Raw genomic sequence first — 26,439 nt, 5'->3', positions numbered from 1 at the left:
ATGTCTGATTCTTTACCATCCCAAGGACTGCAGCATGCCAGGCTCCTCTGTCCTCCACTATCTCCCAGAGTTCCCTCAGAGTCATGTCCATTGAGTCGGTGATGCTATCTAACCATCTCATTCTCTTTTTGTCCTCAATCTTTCCCAGCATCAGGATCTTTTCCAGTGAATTGGCTCTTTGCAGCAGGTGGCCAAAGTATTGGAGCTTCAGCGTCAGCATCAGTCCTTCCAGTGAATATTCAGGGCTGATCTCCTTTAGGATGGACTGGTTGGATCTCCTTGCCGTCCAAGGGACTCTCAGGAGTCTGCTCCACACCCCAGTTTGAAGGCATCATTTCCTTGGCGCTCAGCCTTTATGGTCCAGCTCTCACATTTGCACATGACTACTGGAAGAACCATAGCTTTGACTATACGGACCTTTGTTGGCCTAGTGGTATCTCTGCTTTTTAATACGGTATTTGTTTGTCATAGCTTTCCTTCCAAGGAGCAACCGTCTTTTAATTTCATGGCTGCATTTGCCATCTACAGTGATCTTGGACCCCAAGAAAATAAAATCTGTCACTACTTCCAGTTTTTCCCCTTCTATTTGCCATAAAGTGATGGGATTGGATGCCATGATATTAGTGTTTTGAAAGCTGAGTTTCAAGCTAGGTTTTTCACTCTCCTCTTTCACCCTCATCAGGAGACTCTTTAGTTCATCTTTGCTTTCTGCCATTATCATTTGAATATTTGAGGTTGTTGATATTTCTTCCTGAAATCTTGATTCCAGTTTGTGATTCATGTAGATCAGCATTTCTCATGATATACTTTGCATATAAGTTAAATAAGCATATTTTGTTGTTCAGTTGCTAGTCATGTTTGACTCTTTTTTTTTTTTATGTTTGACTCTTTGTGACCGCAAGGATTGCAACACTCCAGGCTTCCCTGTCTATCCCCATCTCCCAGAGCTTGGTCAAAACCATCCCCAAGAAAAAGAAGTGCAAAAGGCAAAATGGTTGTCTGAGGAGGCCTTACAAATAGCTGAGAAAAGAAGAGACGCAAAAGGCAAAGGAGAAAAGGAAAGATATGCCCATCTGAATGCAGAGTTCCAAAGAATAGCAAAGGAGAGATAAGAAAGCCTTCCTAACTGAACAATGCGAAGAAATAGAAAACAATAGAATGGGAAGGACTAGAGATCTCTTCAAGAAAATTAGAGATACCAAGGGAACATTTCATGCAAAAATGGGCACAATAAAGGACAGAAATGGTATGGACATAACAGAAGCAGAAGATGTTAAGAAGAGGTGGCAAGAATACACAGAAGAACTGTACAAATAAGCATATGCGTACATGTAAAAATGCTAACTCTTCTTTTCCTTAATTTTTAAAAAGTAAATTGACCTAAGGAAAAACTATGATATTGTATGGTGAGATTTATTTCATATATGCTATTAAAATACATGGAAACTTGGGTAAACTTATGTTTAAGCTCATTGTCACGAGACTTTTCTTATAAAAAACTTTCTTTAATGTTTTCATACTTTATGCTGTGCTCCGTCACTTCTGTTGTGTCCAACTCTTGCGACCCCGTGGACTGTCGCCCACCAGGCTACTCTGTACACTGGATTCTCCAGGCAAGAATACTGGAGTGGATTGCCATGTCCTTCTCCAGGGGATCTTCCCAACCCAGGGATTTAATCCAAGTCTCCTGAGTCTCCTGCATTGCAGGGGGACTCTTTACTTCTGAGCTACCAGGGAATCTCCTTTAATACTTTGAATCTCCATTAATAATTTTTCTGTGTTTCATTCTGAAAAATTAATGTGAATGTTATAGAGGATGTGGGGGCATGAAACTTGGTATTAGGAAATCTGGAATAATTAATTAAAATGCAGAAAACTCCATGTGTCTGGACTGAGTGGGTGGAGTTCACAGGTAGTAAATACTCCCCAGGGATGAAGGCTCACTTGCAAGGTGCCCGTGAGGAGCACAGACACCCGCCCCGCCTGTCACACTCAGATCGTCAGGCCTGAGGGCTGAGAGCAAGAACAGGCTGAGACAGCTCTTGGCCTGGGGCAGGGTTTTCTATGTTGCCCCTTCCATGCACCGGGAGCCAAAACTGGGTTCCTACCTTCCCACTGGGTAAACACTTCCTTCTTTACTGTTTCTTTGTCCCAAAGAGTTGACATAACTAAGTGTGGAGGCTGACTTACATGTAAGCATGGCTTGTGCTTGTCTTAGTTTAATGTGGCATCTACACTGCAGACCCTGTTGAGTTACTGGGTGTTATAGACACTCCTCTTTGGGGAGGAATTAGGGCAGAGCGCTATGGACTGAGTGTCTGCTTCCCCTAGATTCATGTGTTGATGTTCTAACCCCAACAGGAAGATACTGGCAAGAGGGAGGTATCTGGGAGGTGACTAGGGTTGGGTGAGGCTGTGAGGGTGTGACCCCGATGGGGTCTGTGCTTTAACAGAAGAGAATGTGAGGGCGCCACCTGCAAGGTCCTCAGGGGACACCGCGGACCCTGGGGCAGACCTGGGCCGTCCAGTCTCCAGGAGCATGAGTACGGGTCTGTTTAAGGCCCCAGACTGTGGCATTTCATGATGGCGGCCCAAACAGGCTACAGAGAGCTAGACTGCGCTTCTAAGTTTGACTCACTAAAATGACTTATTTCTAATGCAAAGTGATTTATACTCAATTTAGAACTTGAAAAGAAAACATCATGATCATGCCATCACATTGATAAAATTCTCAACAATATACTGGGTTTCATGTATGAATATTAAAGTACATGTGTGTATATTATCATCCTAAAAGATGATGCTGTTAAAGTGCTGCACTCAATATGCCAGCAAATCTGGAAAACTCATCAGTGGCCACAGGACTGGAAAAGGTCAGTTTTCATTACAATCCCAAAGAAAGGCAATGCCAAAGAATGTTCAAACTACCACACGATTGCACGCATCTCACACACCAGCAAAGTAATGCTCAAAGTTCTCCAAGCCAGGCTTCAATAGTATGTGAACCGTGAGCTTCCAGATGTTTAAGCTGGATTTGGAAAAGGCAGAGGAACCAGAGATCAAATTGCCAACATCCATTGGATCATAGAAAATGCAAGAGAGTTCCAGAAAAACATCTACTTCTGCTTTATTGATTATGCCAAAGCCTTTGACTGTGTGGATCACCACAAACTGTGGAAAATTCTGAAAAAGATGGGAATACCAGACCACATGACCTGCCTCCTGAGAAATCTGTATGCATGTCAAGAAGCAACAGTTACAACTGGACATGGAACGACAGACTGGTTCCAAACTGGGAAAGGAGTACATCAAGGCTGTATATTGTCACCCTGCTTATTTAACTTATATGCAGAGTACATCATGAGAAATGCTGAACTGGAGGAAGCCCAAGCTGGAATGAAGATTGCCGGGAGAAATATCAATAACCTCAGATATGCAGATGACACCACCCTTATGGCAGAAAGTGAAGATGAACTAAAAAGCCCCTTGATCAAAGTGAAAGAGGAGAGTGAAAAAGCTGGCTTAAAACTCAACAGTCAAAAATCGAAGATCATGGCATCCAGTCCCATCACTCCATGGCAAATAGATGGGGAAACAGTGGAAACAGTGGCTGACTTTATTTTTCTGGGCTTCAAAATCACTGCAGATGGTGACTGCAGCCATGAAATTAAAACACGATTGCTCCTTGGAAGAAAAGCTATGACCAACCTAGACAGCATATTAAAAAGCAGAGACATTACTTTGCCAACAAAGGTCCGTCTAGTCAAAGCTATGGTTATTCCAGTGGTCATGTATGGATGTGAGAGTTGGACCATAAAGAAAGCTAAGCACCAAAGAATTGATGCTTTTGAACTGTGGTGTTGAAGACTCCTGAGAGTCCCTTGGACTGCAAGGAGATCCAACCAGTCCATCCTAAAGGAGATCGGTCCTGAATATTCATTGGAAGGACTGATGTTGAAGCTGTAACTCCAATACTTTGGCCACCTGATGCGAAGAGCTGACTCATTGGAAAAGACCCTGATTCTGGAAAAGATTGAGGGCAGGAGGAGAAGGAGATGACAGAGGATGAGATGGTTGGATGGCATTACCAACTCAATGGATATGAGTTTGAACAAGCTCTGGGAGTTGGTGATAGATGGGGAAGTCTGGTGTGCTGCAGTCCATGGGGCTGTGAAAAGTGGGACATGACTGAGTGACTGAACTGAACTGATGCATGTGTGTATACACATACACAATTATATTATGCTGCATATAGAGTTAATATATATTTTACATAAAGTATATCATCAATATTTGCCACTTAATTTATTCAAAATATAATTTACATATGAATATATGATCTGATTATTTTCTTCCTTTTTAAAATAATTTTACTTTTTATGCATTTATTTTTGGCTGCACCTTATCTTTGTTGCTGAAAGTGGGCTTCTCTCTACTTGCAGTGCATGGACTCCTCATTGTGGTGGCTTCTCTTGCTGTGGAGCGTGGGTCCTAGAGCTCGGTGGTGGTGGCTCCCAGGCCTAGTTGCTCCACGGGCAGCAGTTAGGATCTTCCCAGACCAGGGATCGAGCCCACAACCCCTCACTGGCAGTCTCTTAACGTGTGTAGACTATATAACATATATAGACTGCCAGCAAAGTCTATATTCTTCCTTATTCTTGGACATCTTTTTATTTTACCCATTTCAACTCTATTATTTAGTATAGTCATGAACAACATGATATTTAAAATATCAAATCTCTGTGACATTTATTTTACCCACAGTTTTAATATTTTTATTTTATATTATTGCACATGCATAGCGCATGCATGTACAGTTTTTAAAATAAAGTGAGTCTTCATATGCACACCACACAGCTTAAGCTACAGAATGTTTTCCATACATGTGAGACTCATGGCTCATCTCTCCAAAAGCATCTGTTTTCCTCCAATCTCTCCTCCACCCAAGTAAAAGCTAATCTAAATTTTATATTAACCATTCCCTCTTTTAAAATGATGTTGCTGCATGAATACACTTCCTATATAATTTACTGTTCAGCTTCCTTGCATTTCAAACAACCAGTAAATGGATATATACTGTAAGTATTCTTCTAGAATTCATTTTTCACTCCTCTGGTTGTTGATAGTCATCTAAGGTGGAAAGTGTACCTATAAACTAGCAACTTGCACTGATGTTTAATATTCCGTTCTGTGTCTATTCCATCTTCATGTATTACCTGTTGATGGACACTGGGTGTTTTTCCACCTTTGCCTTGTTGAAAGGGCTGCTCCACACACTCTTGTAGTGCCCTTGGGGACAAAGACAAGAATTCCTCTCAAGTCTGAGGATTACTCTCCAAACTGGAGGCTGACCCATTAGTATATCATGAGATTAATGTAATTGACGGTGAAATATCCTTTTCATTAAAAAATAAATTTATTAGAAAAGAAGAAATGAAAAGACAAAGAAGGGGATGAGAGGGGAGGAAAAATAAAAGAGAAAGTATCAGATTTAACACACAAACTAAGAGGAAAAGGTGCCTTGTGAACTTCCACACTGGCTGTCTGTGTTCGGGCTTATGACACTGAATGCACTTCTAACTGGGTCGTGTATGAAGAAGTGGCTGCAGGGCCCCGTCTGGGAGCACGCTCTGTGAGTGGGGCTCGAGCGTCACCGAGAGGTGTTGGTTAGTCACACAGGCCGTGTCGCTGTGCAGCTGTGTCAGCCTCACCGGGAGGTGGGGCGAGGTGGCCTCGGACCCTCAAGCACCTCTTCAAAGTCACGATGATCAAGCAGGTGACGACAATGTCTGTCCTTCACTGACTTCCAGTCGTTGCAGCTCTGAGTTCGCCTCACCAGTTCTCGCTTTCTTCATCTGCAAGAAGCGCCGTGTCGGGATCCCTGGAGTCTCCTGTAAAGTGGATGCGCTGTGCTTAGCGGCTCAATTGTGTCTGACTCTGCGACACCATGGATGGTATGTAGCCTGCCAGGCTCCTCTGTCCTTGGGGATTCTCCAGGCAAGAATACTGGAGTGGGTAGCCTTTCCCTTCTCCAGCGGATCTTCCCAACCCAGGGATCAAACCCAGGTCTCCTGCATTGCAGGCAGATTCTTCACCATCTGAGCCACCAGGGAAGCCTGTGTTGGATAAAAAGTGCTTAAAAGAGAACCTCTCGGTTATTCTCCTAAGAAAGAGTGGGCTGAGAGCCGCTGGGAGGGGTCCTGTCGTTTCTCAGCGTGGCCTGCAGCCCTGGGGACCACACCACGCGCTGAGCGGGGCTCAGGTCCGCGGCCACTCGTGTGGTACAGGCTCACTCTGCGAATACAAGGCCCAGCGCTGGGGATGAGTGTGGCCTGGGGAGCATGTTCGTGTCCTGATCAGACCACGTGACGAAAGTGACGGAGTCGAGGCTGGAGTCGGCGTGCCTCGCTCTGCGTCAGTTCCTGGAGTTTCTTGCTCCCATTGGAACAGTTAGGGGGACTCACAATGTACAGATTCTCTACCAAATGCCAGCTCGCTTCGGACTGCCCTGTGAACATTCGGTCTGGATGTACAAGAGTGGCCGGGTTCAGAAACTCACTAATGTCCCCAACCAGTGCCAGTGTTTGGTGAGATCGAGTCACGTGGGTTCTCAGCCTCAGTCCTGGATGAGCAGGGGTCCCCTCCTGTCATGGCCTTCCCTCCCACGGCTCAGGTTCTGCAAAGACAAGGCTGGCCTGGCTTATCTGCAAAGAGAGTGACCCCTGGAACGCATGCATTTGAAGGGATCCACTCAGATAGACTCTGAAAGTACAAAGTCATCCAACTCCTTTTAAAATCTGATGACCTCAGCTGCCTGGTTGAAAATATGCTTTATTTGTGTCAAATTCGTGTTTATTATGCATTCTCCTATGTCCTCGTAAAGGCACCACCAACTTGAACCGAGAGGGCGTCCCACAAGCGAGGGTGGAAGGCTTGCTGAGAGCCGAGCCTCCGGGGACAGGCGCTGGCAGGGCCCCCCTGGTGCTCACTTTCATCCAGATGGCAGATTTTCCTCGGTGTAATCCAAGATGACACATCCAATTCCCTTTCCCAACTCCTGAGCTTTTCCAGGGGAAAAAATGTGGTTTTGCCCTACTTTTAGCAAATTAATGTTTCTGTGCTTTTGCTTTGCTGGTGCATTTCAAAACATATGGACACTTCGGGCCAAAAAAAAAAAAAAAGGCCATTTCTGATTCATTTGGCTAAAGCATGAATTTTTCCGAGTACAGTAAAAACTCTCTTATGAAATGCTTTCTTCTACCTTCAAGTCCACCAGACCACGAAGCAAAGCTTTTCCCTGGATGAGCAGTACCGCACGACACCTCTTCCGGAGCCCACATCTCATCCGTCATTTGGAGAGGAGCCCTCCTCCTGCCCACTGCCTGGAGGGAATCGGACCATTCCTGAGAAGGCTGGCTGTCTGCTCAATACGGGGTGCGGTGGGGAGCACCCCAAGAAGGCACCTGGGAGACAGTGCTCGGGAACTGGGTCTACAGGTGGCCTGGTGCCCTAATGGCTGCCCCAGAAATGTGGAGGGCAGGCAGGAACGTGTAGGAAGGAGGGGCGGAGCAGACCCCAGGCAGAGCAGTCCTGAGTCAGACTGGACGGTCTTCACGGAAGAGAAGGGGAGGGACCTCCTGGGGGATGGGTAGTGGGGCAAGGCGACAGCTGGGGACCGTCCCCAAGCAGGGCCTCACGTGCTCTGCATGCTGAAGCCAGATGCCCCCGTGAAACCCAGGAAGAGCGGCGTCTCTAAGAGATGGCCTGAGACAGAACCCTGAGGTGGGGATTGACCTAGAGATTATCATACTAAGTGAAGTAAGTCAAACAGAGAGAGAAATATCACATGATATTATTTGTATGTGGAATGTAAAAAGAAAAATGATACAAATGATTTATTTACAAAGACAGACTCACAGACACAGAAAACAAACTCAACAGTCACCAAAGGGGAAAGGGGGAGGGATAAATGAGAAGTTTGGGACTAATGCATCTACCGTACTATGTATAAAATAGATAAACAATAAGGACCCACTGCATATAGTACAGGGAACTATACTCAACATTCTGCAATAACCTATATAGGAAAAGAATCTGAAAAAGAATAGATACATGAATGAAAGTGAAGTGTGAGTGGCTCAGTCATGTCTGACTCTTTGCGACCTCGTGGACTGTAGCCCACCAGGTTCCTCAGTCCATGGGATTTCCCAGACAAGAATACTAGAGGGGGTTGCCGTTTCCTTCTCTGGGAAATCTTCCCAATCCAGGGATCGAACCAGTTCTTCTGCATTGCAGGCAGATTCTTTACCATCCGAGCCACCAAGGAAGCCTTAGATACATGAACATGTAAACCTGAATCACTTTGCTGTGCCCCTGAAATTAATCCAGAGTGATGAATCAGCTATGCTCCAATATAAAATAACAAATTAAAAACATGCAGGCCTGGCAACTGCAGATCAACCAAGGTCCTTGGACCTGCCTCTTTACCTCCAACTGGGCCCCTCAAGCTTCTAAAGTGCTAGTCACTCAGCTGTGTCCAACTCATTGCAACCCAATGGACTGTAGCCCACCAGGCTCCTCTGTCCATGGAATTCTCCAGGCAAGAATACTGGAGCTGGCAGCCATTTCCTTCTCCAGGGGATCTTCCTGACCCAGGGATCGAACTCAGGCCTCCTGCATTGCAGGCAGATTCCTTACTATCTGAGCCACCAGGGAAGCTCCCTTAAGCCTCTCTATGTGAATAATTCTAATCCAGGTTTCCAATCTCCCTCATCCCTGATTATAGAGATGGTTATTCTGTTCTTACTGATGGAGTTAGAAATAAAGAGAGGCAAGGGGGGTTTCCAGCTGGTCTGGGGTGAAGTGGGCCAAGCCGTGTGAGGTGGGCACCCCTGCTGCAGGGCTGGCTTGCAGCCGCGCGCTGGAGGGTTGGGGAGGGGGCCTGAGGACACTGTGGCCCGCTGTCCCCAAGGCACCAGCTGCAGCGCCCTCAGCGTCTTTGGCTCCAGAGCCAGGCTGACTGGGAGAAGTCCGTCTCAATTACTGGGCCGCACACCTGATGCTCGCACAACATCAGTCAATGACACCTCAGTAAAAATGAGGCTTCTCAACCTCCTTCCGGGAGAAGAGTCTGGGCTTCTTGGGGAGCAGGTGGATTCGAGGTAAGAAAGGGGAAGGGTGGCGTGAGTCTGGACCGTCTTGTGGGGCCAGAAAGGAAGGGTGAGGGCCAGAGGGACGGAGGAGCCCGCGCCGGGGGCATCCAGGCAGGCTGAGACTCCACCGGGGTCAAAGGAGCACCACTCAGGGAGTGCGTGAAGCTTGTAGAAGACAGGAGGAAACCGGAGCTCACTCACTGGGGGTAATTAGTAAATGTTTACTGTGCTCGCGGCAGAAAGGCAGTTTGCAGCCCCGGGGGCACTCAAACCAGAACAGGGAGTGAGGGTCAGCGCGTTTTATAAACCGCCTTACACGGTGTGAAGGCAGAGACTGCTCCTTACAGCGAAGGGTTGCTGGTCAGACTTCTCTTAAAGGGACTTGGTTAGGGGTGACCACGTATAAACTTGGGTAACAAAGTTTTGTTGAGGATTTTCAGCAAGTGACCCAGGTCAAGATAACCTCGCTCATCTTGCAAAAGAAGCGAGAGTAACTTCACCGGCGTGAGAACTGGTTTTGTCTGCTCGGGGAATTTTCAGGTTTGGTCTCCCTTTGTGTTCGATTTTAATACATGGAACTATCCTATTTAAGGCCCTGAAAGTCAGGCTACAAAGGAGCAGCGTCCCCCTGAGGCACAGAACCCGAGAGGTGACCCGGTCTGTTTCCGAAGCTCCTGCCTAGAGGAGGGGTCTGGAAGGTGACCCCAGCCGAGCCTCCAACCTGGGTGGAGAGCCGGGGTCTGAGGAGGAACAGGCAGCTGGAGGCAGAGGGCAGAGGGCAAGGAGGAGGTGGCTGCAGGCACTCTGGAACTCAGGTTCACCTTGAACTCTCTGGTGATGAGTGTGAGCAGATGTCCATGGCCAGGAGGAAGCTGCCCGCAAGATCTGCAGGAACAATCTTCCAGCGCTGGGATAGGTCTGTCTCCAGCCATCAGAGGGCCAGACTTGTGAATTCCAGGGCTTGGGTGGAACCCTGGTGGGGATGGGCTGTGGGGGGCAGGGGGTCACCTCACCAGGAGGGCAAAGCTCCTCTGATCAAAGTCCCCCTGGATACCCTCCTCTAGCAAAGGTGAAAAGCAAGACCTCAAAGGACCAAAGTGTTTCCAGAGGGGAGCTCAGTAGCAATGTTTTATTAGAAAAATATTTAAAGCAAAAAGATTAAATTCTTAAAAACTATTTACAAGTAAAATGCACGATGAGAGATAAAGGAAAGGTGAAGGTGAAAGTCCTTACTCTGTATGTGAAACGATACGTCAGCTAAGGAGGGGCTGTGATGAGTTAAAGGTGGGTGACATGAAGCCCAACCACCATGAAACAACACAACCCAGAACCAACAATGAAAAGTGAGCAAAGAGCAAACGAGACGCAGAAGAAGCAGACAGCAAGACGGCAGACTAACGCTCAAGTCTGCCGCAGTCAGATGGTTCAGACACACCAATTAAAATGCAAAATGTGTCATGTTAGATAAATGTAAAAACCTAGATCGACTACCTGCTGCCTACGAGAAACCCACTTTAAACATAATGACACAAAGGATAAAAAATACATATGCTGAGCTGACACCAGTCAAGGACGGCTGGAGCAGCGTGTGAATATCATAGATTTCAGCACACAGTGCATTTGGGGAGGAAGGCAGGCCTCCTAATGATAAAATCGTCAGTTTGGCAACGTGACATGGAAGTCCCAAGTGTTCAGGTGTCTAATCGCAGAGCTTCAGAATGTAGTAAGAAAAATTTGATGGAAAGGGAAAAGGGCCCATAGCTATAGCCAGCACCCACTGCAGGACTGTCTGTAGTTGACTGAGGTGATAGAATAGCACGAAATTAACAGCAGAAAGACATCTAGGAAAATACTGAAATATTGGGAAATGAATAAACGTATTTCTGAATAACCTCTATGTTAAAAAATAAGTCAAGTAAGAAAATAGGAAATGTTTTCAACTGACTGAGCGCGCATCACAGACAAACCTGCCAGACACGGGGATGGCGTGAGCAGAACCAGAGCATGGGGTGTTTCCACTGGGATAAAAGGAAAAGCTAAAACCATGACCTCAGCTTCCAGGGTTAGAATCCAAACACAGAAAAGCAACCGAAACAAAGTAAGCTGAAGAAGGCAAGCATTGAAGATGGAGTGGAAATCAATGGAATGGAAAACAGAAAAGCAACAGAAAAATGAATGAAAAAAAAGGCTGGTTCCCTGAGAAATTCAATAAAACTGATAAACCTCCAGCTGCAATGAGTAGGAAAAAGAAAGAGAAAGACAGTTTACCAATATTGGGAATGACAAATGACATAGGTAAAAGCACTCTAGACTCTATAGATATTAAATATGTAGCAAGAGACTATCATAACCAACTTTATGCCAATAAACTCAATAAAGCAACGAAATTAAAAAAAAAAAAAACCTCCCGAAAGAGCTATACATCCAAACCTTACTCAGTAAGAAATAGATAACCTATTATAGAAATTAAATTTGTATGTAAAACTTTACTGTGAAGAAACTTTCAGGCCCAGGTGGCCTCACTGATAAATTCTACCAAATATCTAGGAAACAGCACCAGCTTCACACAAATTCTTCCAGGAACATAAGAGGAGGCAATACTCCCAAGTTGTTTCTTTGAGGCCAGAATTGCTTTGATACCAAAACCATCATAATAAAAAAAATAATAAATAAACTTACAGACCAAAACTTTTTATCTGAATGAATGCATACATTCATTGAATGTATGTGTCTGAATACAATTCTAATAATATAAAAAGAACAATGTAATCATGATAAAGTGAGGTTTAGCCCAGGAATAAGTGTTGTTTTAACATTGATTGGTGTAATTCACCACAGTAATAAAATAAGATAGAATTACACTAGAGCCAGACATCCTAGACAGTGAAGGTAATGGAATTCCAGCTGAGCTGTTTCAAATCCTGAAAGATGATGCCGTTAAAGTGCTGCACTCAGTATGCCAGCAAATTTGGAAAACTCAGCAGTGGCCACAGGCCTGGAAAAGGTCAGATTTCATTCCAATCCCAAAGAAAGGCAATGTCAAAGAATGTTCAAACTACCACACAGTTTTGCTCATTTCACTTGCAAACAAGGTTTTTCTCAAAATTCTTCAAGATAAGCTTCACCAGTACGTGAACTGAGAACTTCCAGATGTTCAAGCTGGATTTAGAAAAGGCAGAGGAACCAGAGATCAAATTGCCAACATTAGTTGGATCATGGAGAAAGCAAGAGGATTGCAGAAGAACATCTAATTCTCCTTCATTGACTACGCTAAAGCCTTTGACTGTGTGTGTCACAACAAACTGAAAAATTCTTAAAAAGATGGGAATACCAGATCACCTTACCTGCCTCCTAATAAACATATACATAAGTCAAGAAGCAACAGTTAGAACCGGACATGGAACGGTTGACCGGTTCAAAGTTGAGAAAGGAGTAAGGCTGCATACTGTTATCCTGCTGATTTAACTTCTACACAGAAGACATCATGTGAAATGCTGGGCTGGATGAATCACAAGCTGGAATCAAGATCGCCAGGAAGAATAGTAACTATCTCAGATACTCAGATGATACCACTTTAATAGCAGAAAGCAAAGAGGAACTAAAGAGTCTTTTGATGAAGGTGGAAAGGGAGAGTGAAAAAGCTGGCTTGAAATTCAACATTAAACAAACTAAGATCATGGCATTCAGTCCCATCACTTCGTGGCAAGTAGAAGGGGGATAAGTGGAAGCAGTGACAGATTTTCTTTTTTGGGGCTCCAAACACACTGTAGATGGTGACTGCAGCCATGAAATCAAAAGATGCTTGCTCCCTGGAAGGAAAGCTATGACAAACTTAGACAACATGTTAAAAAACAGAGACGTCACTTTGATGACAAAGGTCATATAGTCAAAGCTATGGTTTTTCCAGTGGTCACATGAGAGTTGGACCATAAAGATAGCGGAGCACCAAAAAAATTGATGTTTTCCAATTGTGGTGCTGGAGAAGACACTCGAGAGTCTCTTGGACTGCAAGGAGATCAAGCCAGTCAATCCTAAAGGAAATCAACTCAATATTTATTGGAAGGACTGATGCTGAAGCTGAAGGTCCAATGCTTTGACTACCTGATGCAAAGAGCCTATTCAGTGGAAAAGATCCTGATGCAAAGAGCCTATTCATTGGAAAAGATCCTGATGCTGGGAAAGATTGAAGGCAAAAAGAGAAGGGGCTGATAGAAGATGAGACGGTTAGATTGTATCAGTGACTCAATGAACATGAATTTGAGCAAACTCTGGTAGACAGTGGAAGACAGAGGAGACTGGCATGCTACAGTCCATGGGGTCACAGTCAGACACAAGGATTGAACAACAACAAATAATTATCTCAATAGATGCAGAGAAAGCATTTGAAAATATCTTGCATTCATTATAATAAACAAAATTGGAATAGAACTTTCTTGACAAAAATTTCACATAATTTCTATGATGAAAGACTGAATACTTTCCCTGAGGTTCAGAAAAATTACAAAGACATCTACTCATATCACTTTTCTTCAACCTTGAACTGAAAGTTTTATCTAGTAAATTAAGATAAGAAAAGAAATAAATGCAATCCAGACTGGAAAGGAAAAGCAAAATTGTCTTTATTTGCAGATGAGATAATATCTATGTAGAAAATCTTATGGAATCCACAAAAAATTACTATAATAAATGAGCATAAAGAAATTGAATAATACAAGATGAATATATAAACATAGCTATAATCTGTATGCCAATAAAAGACAATCATAAACTGAAATTGAACACACAATGTAATTTAGAATAGCATCATCAGAACAAGACTCTTAAGGATAAATCTGTAAACATATGTACAAGACTCATACACTTAAAACTGTAAAAATCATGGTTTAAAGAAATTAGAGAACAAATAAATGAAAAGTCATATTACGCTTATGGTACTGAACACTCAGTAGTGCTAAATTCTTCCCACATTAATCTGCAGAAGCAATGTAATTTTGGTAAAAATCCCAGGAGGCTTTTATTTATTTTTAGAAACTGAAAAACCTATTTTAAACTTTGTTTGGGTATGCAAAGTGTCTAAACTGGCCAAAGAAACATTAAAGAAGAACAACAAAACTGGAAGATTTATTTGACCTAATTTCAAAGTTTACTATAAAGATACAGTAAACAAAACTGGTGTTGATGTAAGGTTACACACATAGAATTATAGTCCAGAAATAGACCCACATATTTATGACCTACTGATTTTCAAGAAAGATGTAAAGATAATTCAGTGTAGAAAGAAAATAACCTTTCAACAGATGGTGCTGAAACATTTGGATATCTTATACAAAAACTAATTTCCATCCATATCTCATACTGTGTTTAAAAAAAACTCAATATAGAGCACAGACTTAATGTAAAATATAAAGAATACAAAGTCTAGTAAAAATCACTGAAGGAAATCTTTGTGACTTTGAGTTGGGCAAAGAGATTTAAAATTGGACAGCAGAAGCATGACGATAGAAGAAGAGAAATTGCTAAGCTGAGCACCATCAAAATGAAGAGCAAATGCTTGTAAAAAGCCCCCACCACCAAGAGGGTAAAAACACGAACCGCGGACTGGGAGGAACCACTCACTGGGAGGAAGTCACATCTCTGAGAAGAGGCTCACGCTTCAAGTGTCTAAGGACTCCCCAAACCCAGTAATAAGACAACAAACCACCAATTAAACAACGGGCAAAAGGCTGGAGCAGGCATGTCACCAGCGGAGATACTTGGATGGAAAGTAAACAAATGAAGGAAGCCCAATGTTATTAGCCATTGTTGTTGCTTTGCTCATTTGCCAAGTCATGTCTGACACTTTGCAACCCCATGGACTGCAGCACGCCAAGCCTCCCTGTCCCTCACCATCTCCTGGAGTTTGCTCAAACTCACGTCCACTGAGTCGGTGATGCCATCCAACCATCTCATCCTCTGTCGCCCTCTCCTCCTTCTGCCTGCAGTCTTTCCCAGACCAGGGTCTTTTCTAATTAGTCGGCTATTAGCCATTAAGGAAGCGTAAACCCCAGCCCCAGGGAGGGCTGCCCCGTCCCGTCAGCAGACACAAAGCCGCCTGATCAGGACTGACCGTCCGCGGGACCTCCAGGCAGAGCTGAAGACTGAGAACGGGGCGTTTACTGGTAAATACCAACACACCTGGCCCCAGGCATCTCCAGAAAGCCTCAAGCATGTGAGGAGAGGGACCTCCTATCTCTGTGCCCCTGCTTTCCAGGGAAAGACTTCTTTTTAAGGGAAAAGCATCCATTCTTCATTTTCAAAATAGCTTCTCGGCTACATGCCCCAAAGCATCACATAGAAACAACTGTGAGTGAGGAAGCTGCCTACACTGAGGGAATTAAAAGCTTTGAAACAGTTGGCATCTCGGAGCTCCCGAGACAACGGCAGCCACTCCAGTGACGGTCACAGGGGACACCGTGGTCTTTGCATCAGCAGCTCACGCTGCCGAGGACAGCGACCGTGGGCCACAGTTCAACTGAGAGACAGAGACCTCGCGTGCTCACAGCTTCTCCCAGAGGTTGCAGGTAAGTTATTTCAAACCTCCTTTCTTAAGCTGTCTTTCTCTCAAAGAACCCTTGGAATCTACTTCAAGTGGAATTTATGGAGGATCTGCAGCAAGCCAGGCCTGGGACTGGGACTTTGGCATGTTAATTAGCCATTATAAAAAGCCAGAATTTCGTAATTGAGGAATCTGAGGGTCAGAGAGCTACAGCCGTCTATCTGAGATTCCAGAGAGCACCCAAGACAGAGCCAGCACTTTCTGCCGCCCATCAGGACTCTCTCCACACGCCTGGGTTGCTATATTTAGACCGGGTGGAAAGAAGTCTGGGGAATGCATTAGCCCATTTGGAGGTGAACTCCATGTGTTCTCCTCTGTCTCCGGACCGAGGTGGGTGGGATGAGACAGCAGACTGCAGGGCAGGGAGGCACCAGAAGACCCTTGGCCTCAGCGTAACCCCTTCCCGCTCTTGCCTTTTTCACCCTGTGCCTTTCTGGAGAGCTGGTTTTCCTCCCCATAAAACTGGAATTTGTCACCATGCATGTATTGAAATATTTAAGATTATCTCCTGAACTAAAACCGACTTCCCATGTATGCACTTAATGGGTACGCCCATGTGTCCTCTTCAGAGTTCTCTGCGGCCAGAGTTCACGCCCTGTTGCGCATGGTCAGGAGTCGATTTTCCAGTAAATGCCTCAGATCTTTTTCCCATCATGAACTGTAGTCTAACTTTGAGTCTCCTCACTCTAATTTTATTTCCACTGGGCAAGGAATTTTCACTAACAATTGAGCTCTTCAAAGAAATTTGTTTATGGGCACATTGTTTTCAAATGTTGTGTGTTACTCTTTCTGATAATGGTAACTTGAAACGTTTCGTTAAAAGTATTTCAAAAGTTTCATGAACTCAGTGGAACAGGGAAAAGGTAGAGCTTTGAAAGATTAAAAAAATCAGTTTGATTAAGAGAAATGAAGTTGACACAGGAGACAACTTGGGCGAACCTTGAGAATGCTATAAGTGAGAGAAGTCAAATATGGAAGTTCATAAATTATAAAACTACATTTATATCTAATGCCCAGAGTAGACTAATCTATAGAGACATAAAGTTGGCTAGAAGCTGCCTAGAGCTGGAGGAGGGATGTGGAGGGAACAGAGAGGGACTGTGGGTGGGTATCAGCCTCTCAGACTAAAAATGGCTGTCATGGCACATAACTGAGGACCGACCAAACCACTGATCTGAGTAGTTTGTACTTTGTACTTCAATTTCAGTACTATGAAAACATTCAGTTACAGAAAAGGTCAGTCCATGTAACTTCAGGAGCTCTGGATAGACTGGAATTTCGCGGATGAAATCTAATAAGTGAGCTCTGCCTAAAAACACAGCCTTCTAGGTGGCACCTGTCAGGGTGGATTCAGGGCAGGAGACACAAGAGGCGCGGGTTCCATCCCTGGGTCAGGAGGGCATGGCAACTCACTCCAGTATTCTTACCTGGAAAATCCCACAGACAGAGGAGCCTGGTGGGCTACAGTCCCTGGGGTCACAGAGCCGGACATGACGGAGCACACGTACACATGTCTATCAATACATTTGCGTGAAGATTTAAGCTTTATATGTATGAGTTCATTTTATGATTTTTCCCCTATTTCTATTACATCTTCAAAACATATGAATTCTAGTTCTTAAATGTACTGTGTGGCCTTGAGCAAATTATGTTACCTTTCAAAGCTTGGTGATCTTTAACCCACCGCCATCACACACATGTGTCCATGTACACGCACTCAGTACCAATGCACATATCTTTCTGGGAAAGACTTTCCAGAAGGATGGAAAAGACAAAAGGACTGTTTTTACATACCCCACTGAAGTGAATGCACAAGGCCAGACACGCGTGTGTGCCGTGAGGCACATGCACATGACTGTATGATGCATGCACACATGCTGTGAGAAGAGTCGGTACGAGGAAGCGGCGAATCTGCGTGCTGTGGCTTAAGAACCTTCAGGCCTTAGTGCTTCCCCAGGGCTGCTCGGAGTGCCCAGACCCCACACTAATTCTCCTCCGCAGAGTCAGGGTCTTACAAAAGCCAAAACACTAGTGGAAGAAAGAGAAATAAGGCGAGAGCCAATTCGTGGCACAACAACCACCCAAATTAATGTCTTTGTAAGAATTAAGGGTCGATTATCAACTCCACACAAGTCCACAGGCTTGTTGAATAAGCAAACCTGGTTTATTAGATTTCCTGCAATAAGGAGAAATATCACTTGGCCAAGTCCTAGCTCCCTGTATTGGAAGTGGGAGTAGAATGCAAGTGTGAGTGAGGGGACCGCCTGCTTAGCAGTGAGGTCACTTAGGGTTGGTGACACTGGGAAGCAGGTTTGAAGTGAGTCTTCACTCCTCCTGCTTCACAGATGAACTTTTTACTTAGATTAGCAATATACTGTCCTCACTGACTTTTGTTCGGATTATCAAACTGTTTCTCTTGATAAAATGGTTTTCAGAAATGCCTTGAGACAATCTTTAAATTTGCATTGAAAATGTCGCTTCATGATTGAGCACAGTTACCTGGGAAACCAACCAGTTTGTTACAAGACTTTGATACCAAAAGAGTCTGGATGGCGTCCAAAAGAAGTGAGAAAAAAACTAAGAGCTGTTTTGATCATGTGCGTCAGTTAAATTTTGAGAATATTAAAATGAGAAATTAGAGTCATAGCAAGGCTAACTGAGGGTAGAAAAGTCTTACTACAGGCAGGAAGGAGTATTGCAGGCATGGTAGTTGAGAAACTCGTGTCTATTAAGCTTACACATGCAAAAAGTTATGAAAGCAGTCAGACGACTGGGGAATAAAAGCATACAGATTTGAAGCATGGCAATCTCTATCTAGCCATCTAAAAAATATTTAGTGGCTCTTGGTTGAAACAACTCACTTTTTTCAATTCTGTTCTTCAGCTGAAGGTCTTGGGGTGAGCACCCTCCCCTCAGATGTCTTCTGGTACATCGCTGACAGCCTTTGCTGCGAAGTGTCCTGGTGGGACTGTGGTCCAGGTGACCCAGGGTGAGATGTCCTGGTGGGACTGTGGTCCAGGTGACCCAGGGTGAGATGTCCTGGTGGGACTGTGGTCCAGGTGACCCAGGGTGAGATGTCCTGGTGGGATTGTGGTCCAGGTGACCCAGGGTGAGATGTCCTGGTGGGATTGTGGTCCAGGTGACCCAGGGTGAGACCTCACAGCTTTGCCCCGGGGACACCTAAGTCCAGGAGCCTCTGTGTTGGAGCTTCATTGTCATCATAAGTGACCTACAGGGGCTCTCCCAACCTGAGTTCAAGACCTGGTCTTCTCTTCACTGTCAGAAAAGACAGGTCTCCAGGTTCCGGGTCCAGTAGGAGCATCTTCGGAGCATGTGGAGAAAAGGCAGCTTCTACCCACAGGCTATGTGACCGAGTATGTTGCATGAAGTCACTGACTTTATCTGCCTGCAGTAAGGCAAAGCTGGAAACTGGGCGGGAAAAATCTGACGTTAGTGAAACACACACCCGTGTCATGCAGTGAAGGTTCATGACTGCTAGGGGGTGTGGATCGTGGTCACAAGCGTGAACTGCGTTCACGGAGGGAAACTGGGAGCGCCAGGCCTCCTGGGTGGTGTGAGCTCTGAGCCTCCTTGGGGGACCTCTGTGCAAGGAGGACGGTAAGGTGTTCGCATGAGTGGCAGGTTCACTCCAGGCTCTGTGACAATCCAGGCAACGCTGGGGACATCTGTATGTTTTCTTCACTGAGAACGGACATAAGTGCATTTATTCGTATATTTTCTTGCTCTGCTGTCCAGGTCAAGATCTCTGACGTGTAAAAGTCCCAGTTGGTTCTGAGAAAAGCCAAGCAACGACCAGGACGCAGTCAAAACTCATTACACAGGGTCATTACATGGGATCCAGGAAGGAGCCCTCGAGGCCCAGCTCCTGTGTGGTCTTTAGTTTTACTGGTGATAAACCCTTGACCAACAGAGATGTTTCAGCCTTGTGTTCAGCAAATTTCCCACTCTTATGACTGAGTCCAGTGGCCAATCTGTCTTTGCTATAAAAGGCTATTTCATCGTGGAAAGGAAGAAAAAAGAGGTGCCAAGGTTTTATTTGAGGAACTCTGGCACCACCAAGTGGCTAACCCAATGACCCCTCAAGTTGTCCTGCAAATTCTCAGCAGACTCTTCCCCAAATCTCCTTTAATCTGGATCCAAATTTGTGAGATGTGTTACCATGTGTAATACAGTCAGATCCATCTGTCACGGTCTGCATTCTGTCTTGAGATCCTCTTACATTCTGGTTGGTTGTTTTTTCTGCGTTGCCTGCAGTACATTTTATTTTGGCTTTTCTACGCCTTTTGACATTTCTCTGGAATCTGACAAATGCAGCTAGAATTCCATCTGGTACCATACAGAATTCCATCGCTCTGATGGTTGACTGTGGCCTGTTTGTACCAAACCCCTTCCCGAACCCCGAGAAGCCACCGCTCTCCCTTCCAACCCTGTATTTTCACCTTTTCTGGGATGTCATGCAGATGGAAAATCACAGCACAGAGCTCTGGGGCTTTGGCGTCTTCACCTCCGGGATGGAGGTGGGGTGCATCTGTGACCTTTGGGAGTTGCAAGCGCGGCCCCCACTGCTGAGTTGCGTCCACGGTGAGAACAGACAGCGGCGCTTTCATCCGCTCTCCTTCACAGGGCAGCTCGGCTGTCTCCAGTCTGAGGTGTTATGAAGTTGATATGAACATTCGCAGACAGATTTTTGTGGAAACATGAGTTCTACATTCACTTAGGTACAGTTCGAGAGACGGATTTCTGTCGCACACGGTAAATGCACGTTTCTCACCTGAGGAAGCAGCCAACTGTCCCCCAAGGTGGCTCTTCTGTCCTTGCAGGGCTACCCGCTGGGAAGGAGAGTTCTCGGGGCTCCACACATGTGTGGTGTTGCCACGTTGAGGAAGTGACTTTAGCGACACACTGCTGGATGGGAGGAACGTTCTGAAATGCTAGCCCTTTATTAGATCTGTAATTTGTAAATAGTTTCTCCAAGTCTGTGGCCTGTCTTTTTCATTATACTTACAGTGTGTTTTGCAAAGCAAAAGTTTTTAATTTTGATTGAGTCAAATTTAGCAAATGTTTCTTTTATGAGTCAAGCTTTTGGTACTGTATCTATAAACTCACCACCAAAACCAAAGTCATGCAGATTTTCCTTGGTATTTTTCTCTAGACGTTTACTCATTGCAAATGACTGTTTGTATATGGGGCATGGTATGGATCAATGTTCTTTTTTGCGTATGAACATTCAAGTGTTCCCACACCACTTATTGAAAAGACTGTCTATCTCAACTGAAATGCCTTTTGCACCTTTGACAAAAGTCATGCACCAATATTCTGGACTCTCCAGCACCACAGGTTTATTGTCCATCTCAATACCTACACTACACTGTATTGATTATGATAGCTAAAGAGTGAGTCTTGAAATTGGGTCATGAGAGTTTACAAAATTCCATACTTTATGTGTTTGTTTTTTCCCCCATAATTACTGTCCTTATTTGTAGTTCCTTTGCTTTCTGTGTGAGTGTTAGATTCAGTTTATTATCTATAAAACAGACTTCCTGGAATTTGACAGATTGCATTGATTAAATGGGGGAGAATTGGAAGAATCAACAATTTTAAAATACAGAATTTTCCTACCCACAAACCGTATATTTTTCTATTTATTGAGAACTTTTTAATTTTTTCATCAGTGTTTTATAGTTTTCAGCATTTAGATGCTTCACTTATTTTGTTATATTTTTACCTAAGTATTCTACTTATTTCAGTGCTACATTATAAATAGAATTTTTAAAATTCAAATTCTAAATGTTCATTATGTACATAGAAATATATTTAACATTTCTATAGGTTGTTTAACTTATGGGCACAGTTATGTTTGGAATAGTACTGACTTTAGATGTTTCTTATTTTCTAACATAAGCATTTAATATCCCAAACACTCTAAATTTCCCTCTAACCACTGTTTTATCCATATTTTGCAAATTTTGATATGTCTGTATTTTCATTTATCCTAATATATTTTAAATTTAGTGTGAGACTTCTCTTTGATTCATGAGTTATACAGAAGTGTACTCTTTAGTTTCCCTATATTCAGATATTTTCTGAATACACTGCTTTTTATTTCCCAGGCAGTTATATTGTGCTATGAGGATATACTTTGCATGTCTTCTTTTATCATTTTTATGTCCCAGAATATAATCTATCTTGATGAATATTTCAACCTGAGAAAAATACATGCTGCTGCTGTTACATGGAATTATCTGTTAATGTCAAGTCGTTTACCAGTATTTATAGAAACGCCACAGGAGAAAAGATTAATGAACTCCTCTCTGGTGAAAGGTTCCTAAAGAGGATATAAAAAAGCATAAATTATGTATATAGAGAAAATATGAAAATTATGAACTTTCATCCTTCAAAAGACAATATTAATGATTATATCAGACTGACAGAAAATATTTACAAAACAAATATCTGACAGGGGGCTTTTGTTTGGAATATGCAAAGCTTACAGTACAATGATAACAGTAAATAATCTGACTTGAAAGTGGGCAAAGATTTCCATGGGCAATTCAGTAACAGCAAAAACTGCAAAACTGGCAAAGAAGCAAACAAAAAGATCCCAACAGCATCTGTCATTAGGAACAGCAGATTAAACCCACAAAGAAAAACCTTACTCGTCAGCCAGAATGGATGCCTGACGTTTACAGGTGTGCACGCATCCAGTGTGGGCTAGGGTGGGTGGGAAATTAAACCCAGGTACTCCTGGAGGGACAGCAAAATCATCGTGGAAAACTCTTAGGCAAATTCATCAAGTGTTAAAACTATACCTATCATAGGACCCAATCATTTTACTCCTAGAATTAATACACAATCAAACACAAATTAAAACACAGATTCTTGGAAACAGATGCTCGAAGTAGCTGTCATTTGTAACAGCCAAAACTAGGAAATAATCTGAATGACCATCAACAAGTGAAAGTCAAAGTCGCTCAGTCGTGTCCGACTCTTTGTGGCCTCAAGGACTATACAGTCCATGGAATTCTCCAGGCCAGGAGGATACTGGAGGGGGTAGCCTTTCCCTTCTCCAGGGGATCGTCCCAACCCAGGGATCAAACCCAGGTCTCCCGCATTGCAGGCGGATTCTTTACCAGCTGGGCCACCAGGGAAGCCCCTTTCACAATGGACAGGCAAACGGTGCTGGGCTGTGAAACAAACCCCCCAGGTAGGGAACGGACATGCGGCTGGTCTGCGCCCTGGAAAGGGGAATCCAGCCTGTCTCGGGACAGGAAGCATCGTGAGAAAGAGGAGATGCCGCGCGACTCCACGTGCTGAGACGCTGGTTTCAGACGCTTCCCTGGTGGCTCAGAGGTAAAAAGCCCGCTACCAATTCAGGAGATGACGGTTCGATCCCTGGGTCCGGAAGATCCCCTGGAGAGGAAATGGCAACCCATTCCAGTATTCTTGCCTGGAGAACCCCATGGACAGAGGGGCCTGGTGGGCTATGGGGTATGGGGTTGCAAAGAGTCCGCCAGGACTGAGCATGCAGCACGCACACGGAAAAGCACACGAGAAAGACAGCTTCAGGGATAAAACTGTTTTCAGAAGGTGAACAAGAAACCGCGGAGCCAGGCTGCGTGTCCTCTGGAATCTGGGAGAGGAGCCCTGTGACAAGGGGTGGGGCCGGGGCCGGGGGTGGGGGGCTGGGCGGGGTCGGGGGACCTGGAACTGGGCCCGGGGGCCGAGGGCCGGGGGCGGGGCTGGCGGGGCGGGGCTTGCAGGGGCGGGGTCACGGACCGGGGGCGGAGCTGGGGGCGGGGCCGGGGTAGGGCTGGGTGGGGCCCGGGGCGTGGCTGGCAGGGGCGGGGTCACACACTGGGGGGCGGGGCCAGGGCGGGGCCGGGTAGGGCTGGGTAGGGGCCGGGGGCGGGGCCGGCAGGGGCGGCGGCGCCGGGAGCATGGCCCACACTCTGGGTGCTGACTGCAGGCGCCCTGGGGCTCCCGGGTGTGCCCCTCACTCCACTCCACCTCCTGGCTCCTTGTCCCCTCCCTCTGACCTTCCTGCCGCCTCTCCCCCCATGCACCCCGGGGAGGATGAGCCTCGTGGCCGCCACTTCACAGAGGAAGCATCACGGATTCAGCCAGGTGGGGTCAGAGGTCAGGGCTCAGGGCTGAGGACCCATCTCCCCCTTCTCCCCCGCCCCCTCCATCCTTGTCACCGTGTCCACCCAGCAGTGAGCGCTTGGGGCTCCGAGGACGTCTGGAGGCCGTGGAGCAGGAAGCATCTGCGGGCGACCGTGGAGGAGGTGGGCCGGGCAGCTGCACGGGGTCTCGGAGAGGCGGGGCGGGGCGGGGCGCAGAGCTCAGCACAGCTGGCCAGGCAGAGGCGGCCCCCGAGACACGCGCAGTAACTGTTCTTTGGTCCTCTTTATACACCTCTTCGGTAAACTCTCGGGTTTAGTCCTCACACGGTTTAGCAGGACCGAGCTCGTCCTTCAGTCCAGCCTGACCCAGCGTGTTCTGTTGTCCGACACGGACCTGGAGATGGGAGCCAGTCAGACTGGAGGCTGCAGGCCCGAGGTGGGGGGCGGAGGGGGAAGAGGGGGCAGGGTCTTCTCACCCCCAGCAAGGCCCACCCGAGTCCGCAGGGGCATCCGCCTCACTTTGGTGCCACAGTGGGTCCTCACTTACTCCAGAGGAAGCCTCCCAGGGCAGCGGGCCAGGCAACCATAGCAATAAATAACCGAACTCCAGCCCTGTTGTGAAATGCAAATCCTAGATTTTAAAGTGTTTTTCAACATAAAGTCACGGGAGTGGAAGTTCCAGCAGCAAAACAAAGTTATATAAGAGGAATAATAAATTAAAGATGTCGAGAGGCAGCAGAGACCATCACAGACACAGCCCACGCGGCCCTCCCCCCGGCCTGGCCACGTCAGCGAGGCCACCGCTGCGGCTTATTCAGACCCCGAACCATGCAGGGTTCCAGCGCCTCACAAGTCTCTGCTGAGGCATTCTGACATGGGTTTAGAGACTAACCGTTGCAGTTTATTTTTCATAACTGGCTCAGCGTGTTATGAGGAAACACACTGAGGGTATTTTTCTGCTGAGGTCACAGTGATTAGGGAAATCATGTCACATGCACCGTCGCAGCAGGTTTCCTGACTCAGGCAGGTAACACCATGAAAGCAATTCACTGGAGGTACTGCCGAAAACATGTGTGAGCTTCTACCTTCTCTTGTGCTTCGATTTGTAAAGCTTATGGATTCTTTGCAGTGATGACATACTTTGGTTTTATGCTATATAAGATTCTAAAGTAGCAGTGAATTGAGTTGTCTAATCCCTGCCTGGATGCTATGCGCTGCTTGACCTTGGACAAGTCCCTTCCCCTCTCAAAGCCTCTGTTACCTCATTTCCAAAAAGAAATAATAATACTGCCTGCCTCCTAGGAATATCACAAATTTTATGGAAATAATACATTGAAAACCACCCTAGAACAGAGCTTTCAAGTTAGATCTGTATTGATTCATCTTTGTTACAGGTTACAATACTATCTGTGATCCATTTTCTTTTTCAGTCATTGTTGTTTCTCCATTGAAAAATAAGCTGGTATCCAGGGAATCCAGAGTGCTGGGGTAGGAAATGAATATTGGGATGGTAAATAAAATGATCAAGAGTAGAAGTGAAGGAGTTCTGTGGTCATCTTATTTAGAAAATCTGGGGAGTGGTCCCTGCGGATACTGGTCAATCTGGGCAGCAGGAATAGCAAATTCAAAGCTCTGGGGCAAGAACATGGTTGATGTTGAAATATCAGAAGAGAGGACCACGTGTGTAGAGAAAAAAAACCAAGGGAAAAGCTGTCCGCTAACCAAACAAAAAGATGATGTTTTCACAAAGTGGTTATGGAGCAGTGGTCAGTTTAAGGGAAAGTGTTCTACCGGGAGCGTGAGGCTGAACGGAAGGCAAGTCAGGAGCCCCTGAGACCACGGTTTCCGGGGATTTGTAGGTCTGGACCTGCGGTCAGTGCCTGGAGGAGCAGCCCCCAGCCCTGAGGCTGCAGGGTGGGAGGACAGGCAGGATGGCGCCTCTGTCCCCACCCCGGCCTCCTCTGCTGTCCACTCCCTCTCTAACCACCACAGGAACCCGAGGGCAAGGGGCCCCGTGCACGACGGCCGTGAAGGTCGGCTCCTGGGCACACGGGTCGGGTGACGCACTGTGGGCAGTTGGTCCAGCGGAACAAACTGAAAATGTCCAGCATTGGAAGCAGAGGCGTGTGGAGGTCGGACACACTAGGGCCTGGGCCCGCGGCCTGCCTGCTCCCGCTGAGCAGAAGCCAGGGTGGGGTTGGGGGGCGGGCCTCAGCCTGGGGACCGAGTGTGTCTGACTGGACTTCAACAGGGTCGTTCCGGTGGCTTGACCGGAACAAGCGTGGAGCAAGGGGGTCATCGGGAGGCTCTCACAGCTGAGGGCAGAGGAGGGCAGGGTGCTCAGAGATCTCCAAGATGACGGAAGATAGTCCAGAGAGGTAAGGATGCAAAAGAGTTGCTGACAACAAATTCTACATCTGAAAAGATTACTTGAGAAGTTATTGTAGATGAAACCATATTCCGATGGAGGAAAAGCGAAAAGAGGGCATGGCTAGAGGATGCTTAAAGACTGGCTAAAGCAAAATTTTCATCAAAGAAGAAAGTGATG

The 26,439-nt window shown here is 45.8% G+C and overlaps 1 long non-coding RNA gene across 2 annotated transcripts; it reads left to right on the top strand.

Moving 5' to 3' along the window:
• Window positions 1–15,501: 15,501 nt before the first annotated feature.
• Window positions 15,502–21,137, top strand: LOC122684382. 2 transcript variants are annotated; one of them, XR_006338016.1, is made up of 3 exons: window positions 15,502–15,712; window positions 18,631–18,736; window positions 19,504–21,137. It is a non-coding gene; the product is annotated as an uncharacterized LOC122684382 (long non-coding RNA). The 2 variants fall into 2 exon arrangements; XR_006338017.1 differs by lacking the exon at window positions 19,504–21,137 and adding an exon at window positions 18,887–18,958 and having other exon boundaries at window positions 18,631–18,846.
• Window positions 21,138–26,439: the final 5,302 nt, after the last annotated feature.

The sequence above is a fragment of the Cervus elaphus genome, chromosome 26 (genome assembly GCF_910594005.1).
Source record: "Cervus elaphus chromosome 26, mCerEla1.1, whole genome shotgun sequence".
Taxonomy (NCBI): Eukaryota; Metazoa; Chordata; class Mammalia; order Artiodactyla; family Cervidae; genus Cervus; species Cervus elaphus.
This window is presented reverse-complemented; position numbering and strand designations above follow the sequence as displayed.